General features: G+C 44.2%; 1 protein-coding gene across 1 annotated transcript in view; it reads right to left on the reverse strand.

Moving 5' to 3' along the window:
• Positions 1–17,500, reverse strand: part of LOC124013876 (leucine-rich repeat and fibronectin type-III domain-containing protein 2-like) — a 78,017-nt gene that overhangs the window by 59,171 nt on the left and 1,346 nt on the right. The gene's annotated exons all lie outside the window — the stretch shown is intronic.

The following is a 17,500-nucleotide window of genomic DNA, read 5'->3' on the forward strand; positions in this document are numbered from 1 at the left end:
AGGGGTCCCAAACACACTCACACACACACACACTCACACACACAGGGGTCGCACACACACACCCACAAACACACACTCACACATACAGGAGTCTCACACACACACACACACACACACACACACACACACACACACACACACACACACACACACACACACACACACACACACACACACACACACACACACACACACACACACACACACACACACACACAGGGGTCGCACACACACACTCAAACACACAGGGGTTGCACACACACACACAAACACACCTACCTGTGTGTGTGTGTGTTAGGTACAGATGATTCGCTTAGTGTATCCTCTGAGATGCTGACAAAATACTTTAATTATAGTATGTACAGAGACCACATTAACATACATCTCAAACTCTCCTTGACGTAGATTACATATATCCCCTCCTCCTCCTAGATTACATATATCCCCCCTCCTCCTAGATTACATATATCCCCCCTCCTCCTAGATTACATATATCCCCTCCTCCTCCTAGATTACATTTATCCCCCCTCCTCCTAGATTACATATATCCCCTCCTCCTCCTAGATTACATATATCCCCCTCCTCCTAGATTACATATATCCCCTCCTCCTCCTAGATTACATATATCCCCTCTCCTCCTAGATTACATATATCCCACCCTCCTCCTAGATTACATATATCCCCCTCCTCCTAGATTACATATATCCCCCCTCCTCCTAGATTACATATATCCCCTCCTCCTAGATTACATATATCCCCTCCTCCTCCTAGATTACATATATCCCCCCTCCTCCTAGATTACATATATCCCCCCTCCTCCTAGATTACATATATCCCCTCCTCCTAGATTACATATATCCCCTAGATTACATATATCCCCCCTCCTCCTAGATTACATATATCCCCTCCTCCTCCTAGATTACATATATCCCCTCCTCCTAGATTACATATATCCCCTCCTCCTAGATTACATATATCCCCTCCTCATATAGATTACATATATCCCCCTCCTCCTAGATTACATATATCCCCCCTCCTCATATATCCCCTAGATTACATATATCCCCTCCTCCTCCTAGATTACATTTATCCCCCCTCCTCCTAGATTACATATATCCCCTCCTCCTCCTAGATTACATATATCCCCCCTCCTCCTAGATTACATATATCCCCCTCCTCCTAGATTACATATATCCCCCCTCCTCCTAGATTACATATATCCCCTCCTCCTAGATTACATATATCCCCCCTCCTTACATAGATTACACATATCCCCCCTCCTCCTAGATTACATATATCCTCCCCTCCTCCTAGATTACATATATCCCCCCCTCCTCCTAGATTACATATATCCCCCCCTCCTCCTAGATTACATTTACATTACATTTACATTTAAGTCATTTAGCAGACGCTCTTATCCAGAGCGACTTACAAATTGGTGCATTCACCTTATGACATCCAGTGGGACAGTCACTTAACAATAGTGCATCTAAAACTTAGGGGAGGGGGGGGTGAGAGGGATTACTTATCCTATCCTAGGTATTCCTTAAAGAGGTGGGGTTTCAGGTGTCTCCGGAAGGTGGTGATTGACTCCGCTGTCCTGGCGTCGTGAGGGAGTTTGTTCCACCATTGGGGGGCCAGGGCAGCGAACAGTTTTGACTGGGCTGAGCGGGAGCTGTACTTCCTCAGTGGTAGGGAGGCGAGCAGGCCAGAGGTGGATGAACGCAGTGCCCTTGTTTGGGTGTAGGGCCTGATCAGAGCCTGGAGGTACTGAGGTGCCGTTCCCCTCACAGCTCCGTAGGCAAGCACCATGGTCTTGTAGCGGATGCGAGCTTCAACTGGAAGCCAGTGGAGAGAACGGAGGAGCGGGGTGACGTGAGAGAACTTGGGAAGGTTGAACACCAGACGGGCTGCGGCGTTCTGGATGAGTTGAAGGGGTTTAATGGCACAGGCAGGGAGCCCAGCCAACAGCGAGTTGCAGTAATCCAGACGGGAGATGACAAGTGCCTGGATTAGGACCTGCGCCGCTTCCTGTGTGAGGCAGGGTCGTACTCTGCGGATGTTGTAGAGCATGAACCTACAGGAACGGGCCACCGCCTTGATGTTGGTTGAGAACGACAGGGTGTTGTCCAGGATCACGCCAAGGTTCTTGGCGCTCTGGGAGGAGGACACAATGGAGTTGTCAACCGTGATGGCGAGATCATGGAACGGGCAGTCCTTCCCCGGGAGGAAGAGCAGCTCCGTCTTGCCGAGGTTCAGCTTGAGGTGGTGATCCGTCATCCACACTGATATGTCTGCCAGACATGCAGAGATGCGATTCGCCACCTGGTCATCAGAAGGGGGAAAGGAGAAGATTAATTGTGTGTCGTCTGCATAGCAATGATAAGAGAGACCATGTGAGGTTATGACAGAGCCAAGTGACTTGGTGTATAGCGAGAATAGGAGAGGGCCAAGAACAGAGCCCTGGGGACACCAGTGGTGAGAGCGCGTGGTGAGGAGACAGATTCTCGCCACGCCACCTGGTAGGAGCGACCTGTCAGGTAGGACGCAATCCAAGCGTGGGCCGCGCCGGAGATGCCCAACTCGGAGAGGGTGGAGAGGAGGATCTGATGGTTCACAGTATCGAAGGCAGCCGATAGATCTAGAAGGATGAGAGCAGAGGAGAGAGAGTTAGCTTTAGCAGTGCGGAGCGCCTCCGTGATACAGAGGAGAGCAGTCTCAGTTGAATGACTAGTCTTGAAACCTGACTGATTTGGATCAAGAAGGTCATTCAGAGAGATAGCGGGAGAGCTGGCCAAGGACGGCACGTTCAAGAGTTTTGGAGAGAAAAGAAAGAAGGGATACTGGTCTGTAATTGTTGACATCGGAGGGATCGAGTGTAGGTTTTTTCAGAAGGGGTGCAACTCTCGCTCTCTTGAAGACGGAAGGGACGTAGCCAGCGGTCAGGGATGAGTTGATGAGCGAGGTGAGGTAAGGGAGAAGGTCTCCGGAAATGGTCTGGAGAAGAGAGGAGGGGATAGGGTCAAGCGGGCAGGTTGTTGGGCGGCCGGCCGTCACAAGACGCGAGATTTCATCTGGAGAGAGAGGGGAGAAAGAGGTCAGAGCACAGGGTAGGGCAGTGTGAGCAGAACCAGCGGTGTCGTTTGACTTAGCAAACGAGGATCGGATGTCGTCGACCTTCTTTTCAAAATGGTTGACGAAGTCATCTGCAGAGAGGGAGGAGGGGGGGGAGGATTCAGGAGGGAGGAGAAGGTGGCAAAGAGCTTCCTAGGGTTAGAGGCAGATGCTTGGAATTTAGCGTGGTAGAAAGTGGCTTTAGCAGCAGAGACAGAGGAGGAAAATGTAGAGAGGAGGGAGTGAAAGGATGCCAGGTCCGCAGGGAGGCGAGTTTTCCTCCATTTCCGCTCGGCTGCCCGGAGCCCTGTTCTGTGAGCTCGCAATGAGTCATCGAGCCACGGAGCGGGAGGGGAGGACCGAGCCGGCCTGGAGGATAGGGGACATAGAGAGTCAAGGGATGCAGAGAGGGAGGAGAGGAGGGTTGAGGAGGCAGAATCAGGAGATAGGTGGGAGAAGGTTTGAGCGGAGGGAAGAGATGATAGGATGGAAGAGGAGAGAGTAGCGGGGGAGAGAGAGCGAAGGTTGGGACGGCGCGATACCATCCGAGTAGGGGCAGTGTGGGAGGTGTTGGATGAGAGCGAGAGGGAAAAGGATACAAGGCAGTGGTCGGAGACTTGGAGGGGAGTTGCAATGAGGTTAGTGGAAGAACAGCATCTAGTAAAGATGAGGTCGAGCGTATTGCCTGCCTTGTGAGTAGGGGGAAGGTGAGAGGGTGAGGTCAAAAGAGGAGAGGAGTGGAAAGAAGGAGGCAGAGAGGAAAGAGTCAAAGGTAGACGTGGGGAGGTTAAAGTCGCCCAGAACTGTGAGAGGTGAGCCGTCCTCAGGAAAGGAGCTTATCAAGGCATCAAGCTCATTGATGAACTCTCCGAGGGAACCTGGAGGGCGATAAATGATAAGGATGTTAAGCTTGAAAGGGCTAGTAACTGTGACAGCATGGAATTCAAAGGAGGCGATAGACAGATGGGTAAGGGGAGAAAGAGAGAATGACCACTTGGGAGAGATGAGGATCCCGGTGCCACCACCCCGCTGACCAGACGCTCTCGGGGTGTGCGAGAACACGTGGGCGGACGAAGAGAGAGCAGTAGGAGTAGCAGTGTTGTCTGTGGTGATCCATGTTTCCGTCAGTGCCAAGAAGTCGAGGGACTGGAGGGAGGCATAGGCTGAGATGAACTCTGCCTTGTTGACCGCAGATTGGCAGTTCCAGAGGCTACCGGAGACCTGGAACTCCACGTGGGTCGTGCGCGCTGGGACCACCAGAGTAGGGTGGCCGCGGCCACGCGGTGAGGAGCGTTTGTATGGTCTGTGCAGAGAGGAGAGAACAGGGATAAACAGACACATAGTTGACAGGCTACAGAAGAGGCTACGCTAATGCAAAGGAGATTGGAATGACAAGTGGACTACACGTCTCGAATGTTCAGAAAGTTAAGCTACGTAGCAAGAATCTTATTGACTAAAATGATTAAAATGATACAGTACTGCTGAAGTAGGCCAGCTGGCAGTGGGTGCGTTGTTGACACTACACTAATCAAGTCGTTCCGTTGAGTGTAATAGTTTCTGCAGTGTTGCTATTCGGGGGCTAGCTGGCTAGCTAGCAGTGTTGTTTACGTTACGTTGCGTTAAAAGAACGACAATAGCTGGCTAGCGAACCTAGAAAATCGCTCTAGACTACACAATTATCTTTGATACAAAGACGGCTATGTAGCTAGCTAAGTAGCTAGCTACGATCAAACAAATCAAACCGTTGTACTGTAATGAAATGAAGTGAAAATGTGATACTACCTGTGAATGCGACCGGGTAGTTGAGTTCTATACAGAAGACGTTGGCTAGCGTTGGCTAGCTAGCAGAGTCACCTACGTTAAGGACGACAAATAGCTGGCTAGCTAACCTCGGTAAATTAAGATAATCACTCTAAGACTACACACTCTAAACCTAAACAACACAATTATCTTGGATACGATGATACGAAGACAGCAAAGGCAGCTATGTAGCTAGCTAACACTACACTAATCAAGTCGTTCAGTTGAGTGTAATAGTTTCTCCAGTGCAGCTAATCAGTGGACGTTAGCTAGCTGGCTAGTGAAGACTACGTTAGGACGGCGAAATACGATAATTACGCAATTATCTTTGATACAAAGATGGCTATGTAGCTAGCTGAGAAGAAATTGCTAAGATTAGACAAATCAAACCGTTGTGATATAATGAAATATAATGAAAAAGTTATACTACCCGTTGGAGCGACGTGCAGATGCGACCACTCGCTCCAACCGGAACCGGATTACATATATCCTCCCCTCCTCCTAGATTACATATATCCCCTCCTCCTAGATTACATATATCCTCCATTCCTCTTAGATTACATTCACCCTCCCTATTCATACCAAATACCAATTGACTACAGCTCAGCGTTCAACACCATATTGACCTCCAAGCTCATCACTAAGCTAAGGACCCTGGGACTAAACACCTCCCTCTGCCACTGGATCCTGGACTTCCTGGCGTGCTGCCCCCAGGTGGTGAAGGAAGGTAACAACACATCCACCACGCTGATCCTCAACACTGGGGCCTCTCAGGGGTGCGTGCTCAGTCCCCTACTTTACTCCCTGTTCACCCACGACTGCGTGGTCAAACACGACTCCAACGACTCATTAAGTTTGCTGACGACACAACAGTGGTAGGCTTGTTCACTGACAACGATGATACAGCCTATAGGGAGGAGGTCAGAGACCTGGTAGTGTGGTGCCAGGAAAACAACCTCTCACACAACGTCAAAAAAATGGAAATGGAGTGCCAAGCACGCCCTCATCCCACATCGATTGGGCTGTAGTGGAGCAGGTCGAGAGCTTCAAGTTCCTCAGTGTCCACATCACTAAGGATCTATCCTTGGCCCGCACACACCGACACAGTCGTGAAGAGAGCACGACAACGCCTCTTCCCCCTCAGGAGGCTGAATAGATTTGGCACGGACCCTCAAATCTACAGTTCTACAGCTGCACCATCGAGAGCCTCTTGGCTGTCTGCAGTACTGTTTGGCAACTGCTAGGTATCCGACTTCAAGGCATCTTACAGAGGGTAATGAGGACGGCCCAGAGGGCCGAACTCCCAGCCATCCACGGCCTCTATTAAAATAGTTAACCACATAGCTGACAGAGAGAGAACACAACCAATCAGAGGACAGCTTGGCCAGACCGAACTGCGATGACCCTTTTTGCATTTTAACTCATTACATACGCTGCTGCTACTGTTCACTACCTTTCACTGTATTCATATAACCATATCTACCTCGTACATTTACTTGTGTATCGTCACTCGTTGTTCATCTATTATAAATTGTAATGAGTGTTTTACTTTCCTATTATTTCTCTATTTTCTTTCTCTCTGCGTTGTTGGTCCGTAAACATTACAAAGCATGTGAAGAATAATATTTGATTTCATTTGACATCCCCCTTCTCTATCTCTGCTTCTCTCTCCCCCCCTCTCCCTCTCTGTCTCTCTCTCCCCCTTCTCACTCTCTGTCTCTCTCCCCCCTTCTCACTCTCTGTCTCTCTCTCCCCCTTCTCACTCTCTGCCTCTCTCTCCCCTTCTCTATCTCTGCTTCTCTATCCCCTTCTCTCTCTCTGCCTCTCTCTCCCCTTCTCACTCTCTGTCTCTCTCTCCCCCTTCTCCCTCTCTGTCTATCTCTCCCCCTTCTCTCTCTCTGCCTCTCTCTCCTCCTTCTCTCTCTCTGCCTCTCTCTCCCCCTCTCTCTCTCTCTGCCTTTCTCTCCCCCTTCTCCCTCTCTGCCTCTCTCTCCCCCTTCGCTCTCTCTGCCTCTCTCCCCCTTCGCTCTCTCTGCCTCTCTCTCCCCCTCTCTCTCTCTCTCCTCTCTCTCTCTCCCTCTCCCCTTCTCTCTCTCTCCCCCTTCTCTCTCTCTCCCCTTCTCTCTCTCTCCCTCTCCCACTTCTCTCTCTCTCCCTCTCCCCCTTCTCTCTCTCTCCCTCTCCCCCGCTCTCCCTTCCCCTTCTCCTATGTCTTTCTCCTATGTCTTTCTCTCTACTTCTCCCCTCTCTCACCTTCTCTCTCTCTCTTTCTCTCTCTCTCTCTCTCTCTCTCTCTCTCTCTCTCTCTCTCTCTCTCTCTCTCTCTCTCTCTCTCTCTCTCTCTCTCTCTCACTCTTTCTCTCTCTCTCTCTCTCTCTTTCTCTCTCTCACCTTCTCTCTCACCCTCTCTCTCTCTCTCTCTCTCTCTCTCTCGTCAACTGTCTGTGTCTCTGTCTCTGTCTCTGTCTCTGTCTCTCTCTCTCTCTCTCTCTCTCTCTCTCTCTCTCTCTCTCTCTCTCTCTCTCTCTCTCTCTCTCCTCCTCTCCCTCCCTCTCTCACCTCCCCCCCCCACCTCTCTCCTCTCTCCTCTCTCTCTCTCTGCGTGGTTGTCATGGTGACAGCTTGTTCTCTTCACCAGTAACCTGCTGTTCATCAATCACTTAATTACCCATCCTTCCATCCTTCTATCCCTTCATCTCTCTGTCTCTCTATTTTCCTTCTGCTCAATCCACCCCTCCAAGTCTATACCATCTCTATTCCCACATTAGTATTGTAGATATTTAAAAGTTATATTTTAAAAAAAAACCCGGCAGCAGGACAACAGACCCGGCAGCAGGACAACAGACCCGGCAGCAGGACAACAGACCCGGCAGCAGAACAACAGACCCGGCAGCAGGACAACAGACCCGGCAGCAGGACAACAGACCCGGCAGCAGAACAACAGACCCGGCAGCAGGACAACAGACCCAGTAGCAGGACAACAGACCCGGCAGCAGGACAACAGACCCAGCAGCAGGACAACAACAACCTAGAAATACATGTGTTAATAACCTCTCTACTGTATATAACCTCTCTACTGTATATAACCTCTCTACTGTATATATCCTCTCTACTGTATATAGCCTCTCTACTGTATATAGCCTCTCTACTGTATATAACCTCTCTACTGTATATAACCTCTCTACTGTATATATCCTCTCTACTGTATATAGCCTCTCTACTGTATATAGCCTCTCTACTGTATATAACCTCTCTACTGTATATAGCCTCTCTACTGTATATAGCCTCTCTACTGTATATAGCCTCTCTACTGTATATAACCTCTCTACTGTATATAGCCTATCTACTGTATATAACCTCTCTACTGTATATAGCCTCTCTACTGTATATAACCTCTCTACTGTATATAGCCTCTCTACTGTATATAGCCTCTCTACTGTATATAGCCTCTCTACTGTATATAACCTCTCTACTGTATATAGCCTCTCTACTGTATATAACCTCTCTACTGTATATAGCCTCTCTACTGTATATAACCTCTCTACTGTATATAGCCTCTCTACTGTATATAGCCTATCTACTGTATATAGTCTCTCTACTGTATATAGTCACTCTACTGTATATAGCCTCTCTACTGTATATAGCCTCTCTACTGTATATAGCCTCTCTACTGTATATAGCCTCACTACTGTATATAGACTCTCTACTGTATATAACCTCTACTGTATATAGCCTCTCTACTGTATATAGCCTCTCTACTGTATATAACCTCTACTGTATATAACCCTCTACTGTATATAGCCTCACTACTGTATATAGACTCTACTGTATATAACCTCTACTGTATATAGCCTCTCTACTGTATATAGCCTCTCTACTGTATATAACCTCTACTGTATATAGCCTCTCTACTGTATAGAGCCTCTCTACTGTATATAACCTCTCTACTGTATATAGTCTCTCTACTGTATATAGCCTCTCTACTGTATATAGCCTATCTACTGTATATAGTCTCTCTACTGTATATAGCCTCTCTACTGTATATAGCCTCTCTACTGTATATAACCTCTACTGTATATAGCCTCTCTACTGTATATAACCTCTACTGTATATAGCCTCTACTGTATATAGCCTCTCTACTGTATATAGCCTCTCTACTGTATATAGCCTCTCTACTGTATATAGCCTCTCTACTGTATATAACCTCTACTGTATATAGCCTCTCTACTGTATAGAGCCTCTCTACTGTATATAACCTCTCTACTGTATATAGTCTCTCTACTGTATATAACCTCTCTACTGTATATAGCCTCTCTACTGTATATAACCTCTCTTCTGTATATAATCTCTACTGTATATAGCCTCTCTACTGTATATAGCCTCACTACTGTATATAGACTCTCTACTGTATATAACCTCTCTTCTGTATATAATCTCTACTGTATATAGCCTCTCTACTGTATATAACCTCTACTGTATATAGCCTCTCTACTGTATATAACCTCTACTGTATATAGCCTATCTACTGTATATAGTCACTCTACTGTATATAGCCCCTCTACTGTATATAGCCTCTCTACTGTATATAGCCTCTCTACTGTATATAGCCTATCTACTGTATATAGTCTCTCTACTGTATATAGTCACTCTACTGTATATAGCCTCTCTACTGTATATAGTCTCTCTACTGTATATAACCTCTACTGTATATAGCCTCTCTACTGTATATAGTCTCTCTACTGTATATAGCCTCTCTACTGTATATAACCTCTCTACTGTATATAGCCTCTCTACTGTATATAGCCTCTCTACTGTATATAACCTCTACTGTATATAGCCTCTCTACTGTATATAGCCTCTCTACTGTATATAACCTCTCTACTGTATATAGCCTCTCTACTGTATATAGCCTCTCTACTGTATATAACCTCTACTGTATATAGCCTATCTACTGTATATAGTCGCTCTACTGTATATAACCCTCTACTGTATATAACCCTCTACTGTATATAGCCTCTCTACTGTATATAATCTCTACTGTATATAGCCTCTCTACTGTATATAGCCTCACTACTGTATATAGCCTCTCTACTGTATATAGCCTCTCTACTGTATATAGCCTCTCTACTGTATATATTATCTGATCGTAGGTCTGTGTTCAGCATTTCACTGTGAGGTCTACTACACCTGTTGTATTCAGCATTTCACTGCAATGTCTACTACACCTGTTGTATTCAGCATTTCACTGTAAGGTCTACTACACCTGTTGTATTCAGCATTTCACTGTGAGGTCTACTACACCTGTTGTATTCAGCATTTCACTGTAAGGTCTACTACACCTGTTGTATTCAGCATTTCACTGTAAGGTCTACTACACCTGTTGTATTCAGCATTTCACTGCAATGTCTACTACACCTGTTGTATTCAGCATTTCACTGCAATGTCTACTACACCTGTTGTATTCAGCATTTCACTGCAATGTCTACTACACCTGTTGTATTCAGCATTTCACTGCAATGTCTACTACACCAGTTGTATTCAGCATTTCACTGTGAGGTCTACTACACCTGTTGTATTCAGCATTTCACTGTAAGGTCTACTACACCTGTTGTATTCAGCATTTCACTGCAATGTCTACTACACCTGTTGTATTCAGCATTTCACTGCAATGTCTACTACACCTGTTGTATTCAGCATTTCACTGTGAGGTCTACTACACCTGTTGTATTCAGCATTTCACTGTGAGGTCTACTACACCTGTTGTATTCAGCATTTCACTGTAAGGTCTACTACACCTGTTGTATTCAGCATTTCACTGTAAGGTCTATTACACCTGTTGTATTCAGCATTTCACTGCAATGTCTACTACACCTGTTGTATTCAGCATTTCACTGTAAGGTCTACTACACCTGTTGTATTCAGCATTTCACTGCAATGTCTACTACACCTGTTGTATTCAGCATTTCACTGCAATGTCTACTACACCTGTTGTATTCAGCATTTCACTGTAAGGTCTACTACACCTGTTGTATTCAGCATTTCACTGCAATGTCTACTACACCTGTTGTATTCAGCATTTCACTGTAAGGTCTACTACACCTGTTGTATTCAGCATTTCACTGCAATGTCTACTACACCTGTTGTATTCAGCATTTCACTGCAATGTCTACTACACCTGTTGTATTCAGCATTTCACTGTAAGGTCTACTACACCTGTTGTATTCAGCATTTCACTGCAAGGTCTATTACACCTGTTGTATTCAGCATTTCACTGTAAGGTCTACTACACCTGTTGTATTCAGCATTTCACTGTAAGGTCTACTACACCTGTTGTATTCAGCATTTCACTGCAATGTCTACTACACCTGTTGTATTCAGCATTTCACTGCAATGTCTACTACACCTGTTGTATTCAGCATTTCACTGCAATGTCTACTACACCTGTTGTATTCAGCATTTCACTGCAATGTCTACTACACCTGTTGTATTCAGCATTTCACTGCAATGTCTACTACACCTGTTGTATTCAGCATTTCACTGCAATGTCTACTACACCTGTTGTATTCAGCATTTCACTGCAATGTCTACTACACCTGTTGTATTCAGCATTTCACTGCAATGTCCACTACACCTGTTGTATTCAGCATTTCACTGTAAGGTCTACTACACCTGTTGTATTCAGCATTTCACTGTGAGGTCTACTACACCTGTTGTATTCAGCATTTCACTGTAAGGTCTACTACACCTGTTGTATTCAGCATTTCACTGTAAGGTCTACTACACCTGTTGTATTCAGCATTTCACTGCAATGTCTACTACACCTGTTGTATTCAGCATTTCACTGCAATGTCTACTACACCTGTTGTATTCAGCATTTCACTGCAATGTCTACTACACCTGTTGTATTCAGCATTTCAATGCAATGTCTACTACACCAGTTGTATTCAGCATTTCACTGTGAGGTCTACTACACCTGTTGTATTCAGCATTTCACTGTAAGGTCTACTACACCTGTTGTATTCAGCATTTCACTGCAATGTCTACTACACCTGTTGTATTCAGCATTTCACTGCAATGTCTACTACACCTGTTGTATTCAGCATTTCACTGTGAGGTCTACTACACCTGTTGTATTCAGCATTTCACTGTGAGGTCTACTACACCTGTTGTATTCAGCATTTCACTGTAAGGTCTACTACACCTGTTGTATTCAGCATTTCACTGTAAGGTCTATTACACCTGTTTTATTCAGCATTTCACTGCAATGTCTACTACACCTGTTGTATTCAGCATTTCACTGTAAGGTCTACTACACCTGTTGTATTCAGCATTTCACTGCAATGTCTACTACACCTGTTGTATTCAGCATTTCACTGCAATGTCTACTACACCTGTTGTATTCAGCATTTCACTGTAAGGTCTACTACACCTGTTGTATTCAGCATTTCACTGCAATGTCTACTACACCTGTTGTATTCAGCATTTCACTGCAATGTCTACTACACCTGTTGTATTCAGCATTTCACTGCAATGTCTACTACACCTGTTGTATTCAGCATTTCACTGCAATGTCTACTACACCTGTTGTATTCAGCATTTCACTGCAATGTCCACTACACCTGTTGTATTCAGCATTTCACTGTAAGGTCTACTACACCTGTTGTATTCAGCATTTCACTGTGAGGTCTACTACACCTGTTGTATTCAGCATTTCACTGTAAGGTCTACTACACCTGTTGTATTCAGCATTTCACTGTAAGGTCTACTACACCTGTTGTATTCAGCATTTCACTGCAATGTCTACTACACCTGTTGTATTCAGCATTTCACTGCAATGTCTACTACACCTGTTGTATTCAGCATTTCACTGCAATGTCTACTACACCTGTTGTATTCAGCATTTCACTGCAATGTCTACTACACCAGTTGTATTCAGCATTTCACTGTGAGGTCTACTACACCTGTTGTATTCAGCATTTCACTGTAAGGTCTACTACACCTGTTGTATTCAGCATTTCACTGCAATGTCTACTACACCTGTTGTATTCAGCATTTCACTGCAATGTCTACTACACCTGTTGTATTCAGCATTTCACTGTGAGGTCTACTACACCTGTTGTATTCAGCATTTCACTGTGAGGTCTACTACACCTGTTGTATTCAGCATTTCACTGTAAGGTCTACTACACCTGTTGTATTCAGCATTTCACTGTAAGGTCTATTACACCTGTTGTATTCAGCATTTCACTGCAATGTCTACTACACCTGTTGTATTCAGCATTTCACTGTAAGGTCTACTACACCTGTTGTATTCAGCATTTCACTGCAATGTCTACTACACCTGTTGTATTCAGCATTTCACTGCAATGTCTACTACACCTGTTGTATTCAGCATTTCACTGTAAGGTCTACTACACCTGTTGTATTCAGCATTTCACTGCAATGTCTACTACACCTGTTGTATTCAGCATTTCACTGCAATGTCTACTACACCTGTTGTATTCAGCATTTCACTGCAATGTCTACTACACCTGTTGTATTCAGCATTTCACTGTGAGGTCTACTACACCTGTTGTATTCAGCATTTCACTGTGAGGTCTACTACACCTGTTGTATTCAGCATTTCACTGTGAGGTCTACTACACCTGTTGTATTCAGCATTTCACTGTGAGGTCTACTACACCTGTTGTATTCAGCATTTCACTGTAAGGTTTACTACACCTGTTTTATTCAGCATTTCACTGTGAGGTCTACTACACCTGTTGTATTCAGCATTTCACTGCAATGTCTACTACACCTGTTGTATTCAGCATTTCACTGCAATGTCTACTACACCTGTTGTATTCAGCATTTCACTGCAATGTCTACTACACCTGTTGTATTCAGCATTTCACTGCAATGTCTACTACACCTGTTGTATTCAGCATTTCACTGTGAGGTCTACTACACCTGTTGTATTCAGCATTTCACTGTGAGGTCTACTACACCTGTTGTATTCAGCATTTCACTGTGAGGTCTACTACACCTGTTGTATTCAGCATTTCACTGTGAGGTCTACTACACCTGTTGTATTCAGCATTTCACTGTGAGGTCTACTACACCTGTTGTATTCAGCAGTTCACTGTGAGGTCTACTACACCTGTTGTATTCAGCATTTCACTGTGAGGTCTACTACACCTGTTGTATTCAGCATTTCACTGTGAGGTCTACTACACCTGTTGTATTCAGCATTTCACTGTGAGGTCTACTACACCTGTTGTATTCAGCATTTCACTGTAAGGTCTACTACACCTGTTGTATTCAGCATTTCACTGTAAGGTCTACTACACCTGTTGTATTCAGCATTTCACTGTAAGGTCTACTACACCTGTTGTATTCAGCATTTCACTGTAAGGTCTACTACACCTGTTGTATTCATCATTTCAATGTGAGGTCTACTACACCTGTTGTATTCAGCATTTCACTGTGAGGTCTACTACACCTGTTGTATTCAGCATTTCACTGTAAGGTCTACTACACCTGTTGTATTCATCATTTCAATGTGAGGTCTACTACACCTGTCGTATTCAGCATTTCACTGTGAGGTCTACTACACCTGTTGTATTCAGCATTTCACTGTAAGGTCTACTACACCTGTTGTATTCAGAATTTCACTGTAAGGTCTACTACACCTGTTGTATTCAGCATTTCACTGTAAGGTCTACTACACCTGTTGTATTCAGCATTTCACTGTAAGGTCTACTACACCTGTTGTATTCAGCATTTCACTGCAATGTCTACTACACCTGTTGTATTCAGCATTTCACTGCCATGTCTACTACACCTGTTGTATTCAGCATTTCACTGTGAGGTCTACTACACCTGTTGTATTCAGCATTTTACTGTAAGGTCTACTACCTGTTGTATTCAGCATTTCACTGTAAGGTCTACTACACCTGTTGTATTCAGCATTTCACTGTAAGGTCTACTACACCTGTTGTATTCAGCATTTCACTGTAAGGTCTACTACACCTGTTGTATTCAGCATTTCACTGCAATGTCTACTACACCTGTTGTATTCAGCATTTCACTGCAATGTCTACTACACCTGTTGTATTCAGCATTTCACTGCAATGTCTACTACACCTGTTGTATTCAGCATTTCACTGCAATGTCTACTACACCTGTTGTATTCAGCATTTCACTGCAATGTCTACTACACCTGTTGTATTCAGCATTTCACTGCAATGTCTACTACACCTGTTGTATTCAGCATTTCACTGTGAGGTCTACTACACCTGTTGTATTCAGCATTTCACTGCAATGTCTACTACACCTGTTGTATTCAGCATTTCACTGCAATGTCTACTACACCTGTTGTATTCAGCATTTCACTGTAAGGTCTACTACACCTGTTGTATTCAGCATTTCACTGCAAGGTCTATTACACCTGTTGTATTCAGCATTTCACTGTAAGGTCTACTACACCTGTTGTATTCAGCATTTCACTGTAAGGTCTACTACACCTGTTGTATTCAGCATTTCACTGCAATGTCTACTACACCTGTTGTATTCAGCATTTCACTGCAATGTCTACTACACCTGTTGTATTCAGCATTTCACTGCAATGTCTACTACACCTGTTGTATTCAGCATTTCACTGCAATGTCTACTACACCTGTTGTATTCAGCATTTCACTGCAATGTCTACTACACCTGTTGTATTCAGCATTTCACTGCAATGTCTACTACACCTGTTGTATTCAGCATTTCACTGCAATGTCTACTACACCTGTTGTATTCAGCATTTCACTGCTATGTCTACTACACCTGTTGTATTCAGCATTTCACTGCAATGTCTACTACACCTGTTGTATTCAGCATTTCACTGCAATGTCTACTACACCTGTTGTATTCAGCATTTCACTGTAAGGTCTACTACACCTGTTGTATTCAGCATTTCACTGTGAGGTCTACTACACCTGTTGTATTCAGCATTTCACTGTAAGGTCTACTACACCTGTTGTATTCAGCATTTCACTGTAATGTCTACTACACCTGTTGTATTCAGCATTTCACTGCAATGTCTACTACACCTGTTGTATTCAGCATTTCACTGCAATGTCTACTACACCTGTTGTATTCAGCATTTCACTGCAATGTCTACTACACCTGTTGTATTCAGCATTTCACTGCAATGTCTACTACACCAGTTGTATTCAGCATTTCACTGTGAGGTCTACTACACCTGTTGTATTCAGCATTTCACTGTAAGGTCTACTACACCTGTTGTATTCAGCATTTCACTGTGAGGTCTACTACACCTGTTGTATTCAGCATTTCACTGTAAGGTCTACTACACCTGTTGTATTCAGAATTTCACTGTAAGGTCTACTACACCTGTTGTATTCAGCATTTCACTGTAAGGTCTACTACACCTGTTGTATTCAGCATTTCACTGTAAGGTCTACTACACCTGTTGTATTCAGCATTTCACTGCAATGTCTACTACACCTGTTGTATTCAGCATTTCACTGCAATGTCTACTACACCTGTTGTATTCAGCATTTCACTGTGAGGTCTACTACACCTGTTGTATTCAGCATTTCACTGTGAGGTCTACTACACCTGTTGTATTCAGCATTTCACTGTGAGGTCTACTACACCTGTTGTATTCAGCATTTCACTGTGAGGTCTACTACACCTGTTGTATTCAGCATTTCACTGTGAGGTCTACTACACCTGATGTATTCAGCATTTCACTGTGAGGTCTACTACACCTGTTGTATTCAGCAGTTCACTGTGAGGTCTACTACACCTGTTGTATTCAGCAGTTCACTGTGAGGTCTACTACACCTGTTGTATTCAGCATTTCACTGTGAGGTCTACTACACCTGTTGTATTCAGAATTTCACTGTGAGGTCTACTACACCTGTTGTATTCAGCATTTCACTGTGAGGTCTACTACACCTGTTGTATTCAGCATTTCACTGTAAGGTCTACTACACCTGTTGTATTCAGCATTTCACTGTAAGGTCTACTACACCTGTTGTATTCAGCATTTCACTGTAAGGTCTACTACACCTGTTGTATTCAGCATTTCACTGTAAGGTCTACTACACCTGTTGTATTCAGCATTTCACTGTAAGGTCTACTACACCTGTTGTATTCATCATTTCAATGTGAGGTCTACTACACCTGTTGTATTCAGCATTTCACTGTGAGGTCTACTACACCTGTTGTATTCAGCATTTCACTGTGAGGTCTACTACACCTGTTGTATTCAGCATTTCACTGTGAGGTCTACTACACCTGCTGTATTCAGTATTTCAATGTGAGGTCTACTACACCTGTTGTATTCAGCATTTCACTGTGAGGTCTACTACACCTGCTGTATTCAGTATTTCAATGTGAGGTCTACTACACCTGCTGTATTCAGCATTTCAATGTGAGGTCTACTACACCTGTTGTATTCAGCATTTCACTGTGAGGTCTACTACACCTGTTGTATTCAGCATTTCAATGTGAGGTCTACTACACCTGTTGTATTCAGCATTTCACTGTAAGGTCTACTACACCTGTTGTATTCAGCATTTCACTGTGAGGT

This window comes from Oncorhynchus gorbuscha, linkage group LG25 (genome assembly GCF_021184085.1).
Source record: "Oncorhynchus gorbuscha isolate QuinsamMale2020 ecotype Even-year linkage group LG25, OgorEven_v1.0, whole genome shotgun sequence".
Taxonomy (NCBI): domain Eukaryota; kingdom Metazoa; phylum Chordata; class Actinopteri; order Salmoniformes; family Salmonidae; genus Oncorhynchus; species Oncorhynchus gorbuscha.